Raw genomic sequence first — 10,750 nt, forward strand, 5'->3', positions numbered from 1 at the left:
AATACAAAGGCATTGGTTTAGTAGAGAGCGTCTGTGAGTCATAGCCCTTGTGGATATAATTCACTACCTGTAGTAAATAAATAGTAAATGTAGTAAAGAAAACTGTCTATATAGAAGCTCAAAATAATTGTCTTTATTATTAAAATCCAACTTGATGTATCTTTCTTTTCTAAGAATCTAATGTTGTTTTCCACATTAAAGCATTCTTAATAGTGTCTTCAGGTGATGTAATGTCAATTGTCAAATACATCGCAGCCATGTCATGGTCTAATAGTGTTGGCCATACACCCTACAGCCAGTGCTGTCTGACTGCCATGTAGAGGAGGACATGTGTCCTTCCCACCCTCCTGTTTCTCAACTTCTCGCTCTCTCTTCTCTGCTCTTCCGTCTCTTCACCTCTCTTTCGCCCTCTTTCTCTCCCTCCTCATCTCATTCTCCTCTCCTCTCCTCTCCTCTCCTCTCCTCTCCTCTCCTCTCCTCTCCTCTCCTCTCCTCTCCTCTCCTCTCCTCTCCTCTCCTCTCCTCTCCTCTCCCTCCCTCCTCTCTACCCTCCACCCTCTTCATCCATCCCTCCTTTCGTCCCTCCCTCTGCTTTGTTGACAGGGCTATGTGATTTAGGGTCTCTCTCAGAAAGGTTATGGCTGAGCTGTAATGTTATGCACCCACACACCCTATGACATACACACACACACACACACTCGCACAAACACAAACACACACACACACACATACATGTGAAGATTACCTGGGAGAGGGGGATTAAGGAAAAGAGGGATAGAGAGACAGAGAGCGAGAGAGAGGGGAGAAAGAGAGAGAGAGATCCCATTTCTTTATCTCTTTGTGTAAGGATTATTTATTAGTGATGTGCAATCTTTTCCTCTCAAGATGATTTGATACATATCTAGATACAAGGGCTCAGATACAATACAGGAATGATATGTTTTAGTTTGAAACGATTCGGTGCGATTTGGTGTGATTACAGAACGAATCGATGCGATTCAGTTCGATACGATGCACTAACATTTGTTGCATAAACACATTAATTTTCCATTCTAAATAAAAACTGTGCTGCTGATGGAGCTCATGTGCTGGGCCTCTGTGAGCTGGATCTGTCTGAGCTGACGTCTGTCTGGCTGGCTGGCTGTCTGTCTCTGTGTGTGTGTGTGTGTGTGTGTGTGGGTGCATGTGTGTGCATGTGTGAGTGTAAATTTTTTTTGTTTTAATGATGCATGTCTATGGTGTATGTACTATGTAGGCACCTGATCTGAGCCATAAGGGAGACTAGGCATCTACCACCCCACCACCACTATTAGATTAGGAGGGGGCAATGTAGCTTATGTTTTTTGTCCCCCCACTTTGGTTCTGAAATCACCATCACCCAATAATGAACTTGTCATTTTTGCAGATTAAGTGTTTGAGCTAGTAATGTATCAATATTTAGCGTTTACAAATAAGCTATGACATAGCCAATTAATATATTGCACAACTTTAATTTTACCCCCATCTGAAAATGATTTGGAAGTGTTTACGGAATGATCTTCTCTTCTCCTCTCGCTTCGGCCATGCAGTGCACCTCGCAAAGTGATTTCTGTCCTCGTTCTGAAATTCTCAACTTTACCATGACCATATACACAGATTGTTTAAAGCAAAACTACCAAAACTATTGTAGATGGTGAACCTGAACAATCAAAATAAAATCTGTTGTTCAGCAGGTATAGCCAGATGAGAGTTGTGTCTCCGGTAGCCGATTAAACTCAACTCCAGGATCTCATTAAAAACAAGTTTTTCATTAAAAACGACTGTCACGCTCGTTGATGAACGGGACGGACCAAGGCGCAGCGTGAAATGCATCCATGTTTATTGAACTGAATAAACATACAAAACCAACGAAATGTGACGTCGGAAGGCTAACACTAACCGAACACAAACAAAAACCCACAACACAGGCAGGAAAACTGGCTGCCTAAGTATGATCCCCAATCAGAGACAACGAGCGACAGCTGCCTCTGATTGGGAACCACACCCGGCCAAACATAGAAATACAAACATTATTCACACCCTGACCAAACTAGCTAGAGTTATATAGGCCAGGGCGTGACAGTACCCCCCCCGCAAAGGTGCGGACTCCGGCCGCCCAAACTTGACTGAATAGGGGAGGGTCCGGGTGGGCTTCCAGCCTCGGTGGCGGCTCCGGCTCCGGAGTGGAGCCGCTGACCGGAGCTGGATCAGGCACCGGTGGAGCGGACTGCTCTGGCTCCGGAGTGGAGCCGCTGACCGGTGCCGAACCAGGCACCGGTGGAACGGGCACGGACCGTGCTGGACTGGCGACGCGCCCCACTGGCTTGGTGCGACGAGCAGGAACAGGCCAGGCCGGGCCGGACTGGCGACGGGTACCACTGGCTTGGTGCGGGGAGCAGGAACAGGCCGGGCCAGACTGGGAACACGCACCACTGGCTTGGTGCTGGGAGCAGGAACAGGCCGGGCCAGACTGGGAACACGCACCACTGTCTTGGTGCGGGGAGCAGGAACAGGCCGGGCCAGACTGGGAAAACGCACCACTGGCTTGGTGCGGAGAACAGGTACGGGGCGTACCGGACTGGGAACCGGCGCTGGAGGTCTATGACTGTCTCCATCCTTTATACTCCGCGCCCCGTCCTCCTCCAGTGAGGACTCCTCTTTGAGCCCCCACGAGTGCAGTGGTCGGGGCTCCTCTCTGTCGCTCCCCTACCACCCTTTTAGCCCCCCCAAAAAAAATGTTATTGGGGCTGTCTCTCCTTCTCCACCCTGATCCCTTTCAGGGCCTCCATCTGCTTGGCCAGATCCTCTCTTATTTCCCTCCAAGTCCATACTCTCTGCTCCTCCTGGGCACGCTGCTTGGTCCATTGGTGGTGGGTTTTTCTGTCACGCTCGTTGATGAACGGGACAGACCAAGGCGCAGCGTGAAATGTATCCATGTTTATTGAACTGAATAAACATACAAAACCAACAAAACGTGACGTCGGAAGGCTAACACTAACAAGCCACACTAACCGAACACAAACAAAAACCCACAACACAGGCAGGAAAACTGGCTGCCTAAGTATGATCCCCAATCAGAGACAACGAGCGACAGCTGCCTCTGATTGGGAACCACACCCGGCCAAACATAGAAATACAAACATAGATTATTCACACCCTGACCAAACTAGCTAGAGTTATATAGGCCAGGGCATGACAACGACAGATTTCAACACCCAAAGAATAGCCCGCAATTGCACATGACATTGTTCTGTGTAATTGCTGGCTATTCTTTGGCTGCTGAAATCAGTAGTTTTTGATAAAAACTTCATTTTATGTGACAAGCTCGAGTCCGCCCACACTAGTCGCTGCTCAACTCCATCGTAAATCGTGGAGTTGAGTTATGTCTCCGGTAGTTTAATTTTATTCCGGTAAAACACCATTTTCAACAGCACATGAATAACAATAACCTAGAAAATTACATATGTTGTCACTCAACTAATAAGGCCTAATATCACACAAACCATTAGCATTTGAATGTGCCGTGCAGATGTGCAAGATCAGGAACAGGCTGGTCCACGTTGGTCAACGCGTGAAGCTGGGCACAGTGCGCAGTTTGACTAGGCTACTGATGATCCCTGGGGTTGTTTGGCATGCAAAATGACTTGTAGATCAATGACTGTCAACACAGTTACATGCAGTTCAACACTGAATTAGATATCACGCATCAGTTGTCACAAAAGATGAGAGGTATTTTCGGAAGGTAGAAATAATGTAATATGAGCAACAAAAAATGTGAACCAGTAATTCGTAAGGTTTGGATCGATTTTCTGACTGATGCATGCTACATTTGGATCGGTACTGGATCCGCGACCGACGCACTTGTATCTTAAACATTTTAATTGGGGACCGATGCGTATCGGTGAATCGTTACATCCCTATTATTTATGGTGCAATCAGACCAGCAGCGTTTCTAATTCTGCTCCCAGCTGATCCTGATCCTACACTGTATTAAAACAGAGAGAGCATAAAACAAAGATGTCTCTTTACGGTGTCACAACTTAACCCTATCTCTGCCCTCTCTCACGCCCCTATTCTCTCTCTCTCTTTCTCTCACTCTCCATCTTCTCTCTCACTTGCTCTCTCTGCCAGCAGCTTTCATCGATATATCCTCTATCACTTTCCATGCCTCCTCTTCTCTTTTCCCCATTCTCTCTCTCTTTCTCTCTGCCCCCTTCTCTCTCTTTCTTTCTCTCCGCCCCCTCTCCCTTCTCAGCACTCTCCCTTTCTCTCTCCCGCCCTCTTTGTGTGTAAGACAGTCAGACACCCTTAAACAACTGGGGATGGCATGAGAGTCAGACAGAGAATGTCCTGCCAAGACTCTGACGATATGGGTATTAGCGGGAATGAGTGTGTGTGTGTGCGCCCGCACAAGCATTTCTGCATTTCTGCGAGTGTGTGTGTGCGTGTGTGCCTGTGTGTGCGTGCATTCGTGTGTGTTTTCACAGACAGTGGGGTGGGTAGGGAAGACAAAAAACCCACACTGAAACAGCTGTGTAGAGTCAAAGGCAGACAGCACAGCTCCGCACACTATTACCTAGGGCTGACGCCAATTAGTCGACTGTTCTATTGTTTGGTCAATAGGCTGTTGGTCGACCAAGATTTTTTTTTAGTAGAGTAGTAGCAAATATATGATGGGACATGAGACAACTGTCTGATTCGCACCCATCTCAGTGAACTAATCCATTGTGGAGGCTGAGACTAATCCATTGCGGAGGCTGCGTGGATGGCACATGAAAAAGGGGAGTGTGGCCAAGATGCACAATGCACATCTCTCTCCAGAATTTGCTCTCTCCCGCCAATTTGTGCACATTCATTATTTCATAACTTCATTGTGTGAAATGTTTGCCTTGATTGTTGGTGTCTATCCATTCCCCATTACATACAGTTTAAGTCGGAAGTTTACATACACTAAGGTTGGAGTCATTAAAACTTGTTTTTCAACCACTCCACAAATTTCTTGTTAACAAACTATAGTTTTGGCAAGTCGGTTAGGACATCTACTTTGTGCATGACACAAGTAATCTTTCCAACAATTGTTTACAGACAGATGATTTCACTTATAATTCACTATATCACAATTCCAGTGGGTCAGAAGTTCACAGACACTAAGTTGACTGGGCCTTTAAACAACTTGGGAAATTCCAGAAAATGATGTCATGGCTTTAGAAGCTTCTGATAGGCTAATTGACATATTTTGAGTCAATTGGAGGTGTACCTGTGGATGTATTTCAAGGCCTACCTTCAAACTCAGTGCCTCTTTTCTTGACATCATGAGAAAATCAGAAGAAATCAGCCAAGACCTCTGAAAATGTATTTTAGACCTCCACAAGTCTGGTTCATCCTTGGGAGCAATTTCCAAAACACCTGAAGGTGCCACGTTCATCTGTACAAACAATAGTACGCAGGTATAAACACCAGGGGACCAGTGAAAAGTGCAAATTAATCCCAGAACAACAGCAAAGGACCTTGTGAAGATGCTGGAGGAAACAGGTACGAAAGTATCTACATCCACAGTAAAACGAGTCCTATATCGACATAACCTGAAAGGCCGCTCAGCAAGGAAGTAGCCACTGCTCCAAAACCGCCATAAAAAAGCCAGACTACGGTTTGCAACCGCACGAGGACAAAGATCGTACTTTTTGGAGAAATGTTCCCTGGTCTGATGAAACAAAAATAGAACTGTTTGGCCATAATGACCATCGTTATGTTTGGAGGAAAAAGGGGGTTGCTTGCAAGCCGAAGAACACCATCCCAACCGTGAATCACGGGGGTGGCAGCATCATGCTGTGGGGGTGCTTTGCTGCAGGAGGGACTGGTGCACTTCACAAAATAGATGGCATCATGAGGAAGGAAAATTATGTGGATATATTGAAGCAACATCTCAAGAGATCAGTCACGAAGTGAAAGCTTGGTCGCAAATGGGTCTTCCAAATGGACAATGACCCCAAGCATACTTCCAAAGTTGTGGCAAAATGGCTTAAGGACAACAAAGTCAAGGTATTGGAGTGGCCATCACAAAGCCCTGACCTCAATCCTATGGAAAATGTGTGGGCAGAACTGAAAAAGCGTGTGCGAGCAAGGAGGCCTACAAACCTGACTCAGTTACACCAGCTCTGTCAGGAGGAATGGGCCAAAATTCACCCAACTTATTGTGGGAAGCTTGTGGAAGGCTACCCGAAACGTTTGACCCAAGTTAAACAATTTAAAGGCGATGCTACCAAATACTAATTGAGTGTATGTAAACTTCTAACCCACTGGGAATGTGATGAAAGAAATAAAAGCTGAAATAAATCATTCTCTCCTCTATTATGCTGACATTTCACATTCTTAAAATAAAGTGGTGATCCTAAGACAGCGAATTTTTACTAGGATTAAATGACAGGAATTGGGAAAAACTGAGTTTAAATTTATTTGGCCAAGGTGTATGTAAACTTCTGACTTCAACTGTATATCACCAGTAGTACATTTACCGTTAATTCCTATAATTTCTCAACTACAATGTTTGTTTAGTTATGGTCATTTCTGTTTATGCATTCTAAATATTATTATTCCGGTCTTTTACCATTCTCATTGTTAGAGTAGACACGTTGTTTACAGAGCACACAACCTATGCTACACTTGTGAGAAACAAGTTTTGGTTTATTTCATTCCATTTATGAGTTTTGTCAATTTAGTCATTGTCTTTTGTTTGGAGCGTTACTGTCAATGTTGAGTAAGGACGCACACCTGATTACGCATAGAAGTAGGCCTATAGGCTACCTGGCCTGCGCGCAAATGTAGGATCTGATAGTATTTCTGATTGGCTTAACGCAGCACCACTAATGAGCTGTGGAGCTTCTCAAAGTAATGTTTTCTTCACCTCAAACAGCAAGCAAACAAAGTCTGTTTTTACATACATTAAGAATCACAATAGTTCCTCAATGTATTTGAAAAATCTTTTCAGCTCTCTCCCTTTCGATAACCACTCAGCATGAAGGGAAAAATGTAATGCTCTGATCTGGTGTAAACGTCATAAAATAGGCCTACCTGATGAGCTCTTATCCCTTGCGCAAATAGCCTACAGCTGTGTCTGTCCCGAGCTCACTGGCCTATGAAACTCTTGAGGGCCCAGAATATTTTATACAATGTTGCAAGTTTGCTAGTGCAAGCTTCAGGCTGGACCCAAGTTGATAGTTGATACAATGTTTCAAGTTCGTGGCAGACAGGCCATGCGAAGCCAATGTGATTTATAGGATATGTATTTTTATCAGGATATTTTCTACCTGCAGGCTGCAATGTTTTGATTTGTTGGCTTTATGTAATCAATTTTTACATAGTTATCAATGGCAATAGAAGTTACTTGTTAGGTTTGTATATTTTAATTTCGATTTGGATAGAATTTTGATTAACCACATGACATTGATTTTGAGATATGAAGATGTGTATATGAAAACCATAACTGGCACGCAGATCGGTAGAAATTGTAAGATACATTGGCATTCCACATGAGAAAGGTTGCCGACTCCTCATGTAGCCTATTACCGGCAACTTCAGGAGAGTAGAAAGCCAGCAGGAGGAGGATGGTCGGGTCAGGTTAATACTTTTTTTTCCCTCTAGTTATCTTGATCTCTGGCTCCCTCGAGTCATTTGTGTCTTATTTCATCAAACAGTTCGCTTAAAGCATCAGACAAGCATATAGTTGATTTTATTAAACACATAGGGTGTCTAGATATGGAAAAATACACATAAAAAATAAATTAAAAAAAATAAAAAAAAAAACATTTCAACCAATTGATTGGTTAAAAGAACAAACTACTTTTGGTTGACAAAAAAATGTTTAGTCAGGGACAGCGCTACTATTACCCAACATTCCTGCACACAGAGACACACGGCAGTCTAAGAGAAGACAAATGAAATGGCATCAGAATCCTGGAAATATGCTGAGAAATATGTGAGACTTGTCCATAACTTTTGTCAATTAATAAAGACATTGAATAGACACTGTATCAAATCTCAAGAAGCAGAAATGCCAAATCAAACAATCAATGACTAGATCAATAGATCAGTCAAGTCTTGAATCATCTTACAGACAGACATAACTGAGTAGGCTATGTTTACACAGACAGCCCAGTTCTGATCTTTTGCCCAGTTATTGGTGAAATAACTGGTTTGATTGGTCAAAAGACCAATTATTAGTGGGAAAATATCTGAATTGTGCTGCCTGTGTAAACGCAGCCTTTGTGATGAATATTATTGTCTAAGTGACAATAACATTTGAAACAGGGTAAAATAGCTTCGGGTCCTGCATGTTTTCAGTATGGATGATTAGGCGACAACAGCTGTTCAGATATGGCTGCATCATGTGAGCTCAGCTCCTGATGTGGGACTGTAGCTGGAGCCTGTCCATTCCACTGTGTGTAATGTCAATAACATAAAACACTGCTGTTCACAACACAGCACAACACAACACAACCGTGTCACTGGAATGACAAGAAACAGGCGCACAAACAATCCAAACTTAAAATATAGGCTACTGCTTTAAAAGGGTGAAAACTGTAAAGAACCCAACTACGAGCACCTCACGCTTTAAAAATAAGTTTGCTACATGACAGCGAAACAATCCTCACCATGATGTGCTCTAGGCCTAGGCTACTTCAGGAATAACCAACATTTTATGTAGAACAGCATCAATTCCGTATGCACAACTTGGATACATTGTTGATAGTTTAGTAGTCTAACATTCAAGAAACTCTCACCTCGAGCGGCTCCTTGCAGAGAACGTCCGAGGAACGACTATTTCCAGATGTGGCTTGGGTGTAATATTAAAGTAAGTTATTTCCTTGATATAACAGGTATTCCCGCCCCCCCTGTTTCCCCCCTGTTTTCCCCCCCCTTCTTTCACGAGTTGAAACTCAGTCTTCCCTTCCTCATCTTTCTCACTCTCGTCCTCTCTTCTCTCTGTCCAGAACACGTCCGCTTGGATGAGAAACAGATTTGCCACAAACTCGACTCGTCGCGTCCTTTTCTCTCATTCTGTTCTCTCTCTCTCACGCGCACCGTATCCCAGCCCCAACGTCAGGGCTGCGTACTGCAGCAGTTCAGCGCCACGGGCAGACAGAGGGAAACGAACGGAGCAGAATGGAGCAGCGCGGGCGAACTTGCTGCTCACGTCGTGGCTCAACCGCTGATCTGGAGTGACACGTTTTAGGACCGGGGAGAGGAGGGAGGTGGAGGGAAGGGGATAGGAAACGGTATCATAGGGGCTATTCAGACGGCCGGTGTCCCGTTGCTTGATGGAAACAATCCCTTACATAATTTTACTGTGGACCACTTTGCTTCAAAGATCATGTGTCCTTTGTCATTTAAATAGTATATTAGCTAGCGTATGTGTTAACATACAATGTAGATCAAATCGTGGTGTATAAAATGTCCCACTGGGCTATGGTCTTTCACTGTCTGTGAGTCAGGTGGACATATCCTAACTGGGGTAGAAAAACTTTGGGTCACAGCTTATTCCAGGGGAAATCCTGATTCCTGTCCCATCACCAACTAGCCTATAGAAACTCAGTTGGTAGCTCATTCCTCTTAGCAATACACTACCTCACTGACTGAGCTTTGAAACAGAGCCGTCATTGTGTCTGAATGGGTTCAGTGTCAGGGATGATGAGGCTGTACAGTATGTACTGCTCCTTTCCCTTAGGGCCTTATAGCCCAGAGGTAGGTGGGAAAAGGTTGTCAAATGCCAGTCAACATTACACAGAGAGACATGATCCACTGTTTGATGATTCATGGTGAGTGTTGTCTATTGTATCAATTCATGGAGAACATTTGGAACATTGCTTGAACCAGTAACCTTGTTACTCTGCCATAAAGGCTCAGACCCCAAGGCAGAGGCCAGACTATGCCTTCATACACTTTTAGACTAAGTGAAAATTGCTAGATAAATGCAATCCATCATTTAAAATAATGTAATTATTCTTAAGTCATTGCTCAATTGATAGTGTCCGGTTCATACCTCTACATCTGAGGTCCAGTACCAGTCTATAACCTAACTGATACCTGAGACCCCTATCACTGTTGAACTCTCTCTCTCTCGCTCTCTCACTCTAAACTGTATGCATTTATATCCTGAACTGCTGCCAAGAACATTACCCCAACCTCTCTGATCACCCTCACCCCTCTACTCCCCCTTCCTCACCCACCACCTCCCTCTCTTTCCCCATTCCCCAAGGCTATTATCCCCACCTCTCCTCTCTCCTCTCCTCCTCCAGTGTACTGCTCCTGTGCTAATAGAATTCACAGCTAAAATTAGATGCGCAGATGGAGTGCAGCCGCTGCATTCTTCCCAAAAGCCTCTCTGTGCATTCTACTACATTAGGTGAGGCCTTATGACACCTTATTCCCAATGTAGCGCACACATTTTTACCAGAGCCCATAGAGCTTTGGTCAAAAGTAGTGCACTAAATAGGGACTAGGGTGCCATTTGGGAAGCTCCTAAGAGCATATTCACAGGACTGACTGATGATGAGGGTTGTGGGCAGGACTCTCATACTGTTTTGAACCACAGCAGTTGTGGTTTTGAACTGTTCATTTATTCATCTGTGACTCTGCCAACACCTAGAGCATACATTTCCTACTGCATTTACAGTTAGTGTGTGTGTGTATGCATGCATGCGCATGCACGTGCGTGTGTGTACGCACCAACAAAAAA

General features: G+C 44.3%; 1 protein-coding gene across 1 annotated transcript in view; it reads right to left on the reverse strand.

Moving 5' to 3' along the window:
- LOC121574791 (leucine zipper putative tumor suppressor 2 homolog) overlaps window positions 1-8,893 on the reverse strand; it is a 109,879-nt gene extending 100,986 nt beyond the window's left edge. The window contains exon 1 of the mRNA XM_041887377.1: window positions 8,796-8,893. The gene's annotated coding sequence lies outside the window, so the exon portion shown is untranslated. The remainder of the gene's footprint in view (window positions 1-8,795) is intronic.
- Window positions 8,894-10,750: the final 1,857 nt, after the last annotated feature.

This window comes from Coregonus clupeaformis, chromosome 1 (assembly GCF_020615455.1).
Source record: "Coregonus clupeaformis isolate EN_2021a chromosome 1, ASM2061545v1, whole genome shotgun sequence".
Taxonomy (NCBI): Eukaryota; Metazoa; Chordata; class Actinopteri; order Salmoniformes; family Salmonidae; genus Coregonus; species Coregonus clupeaformis.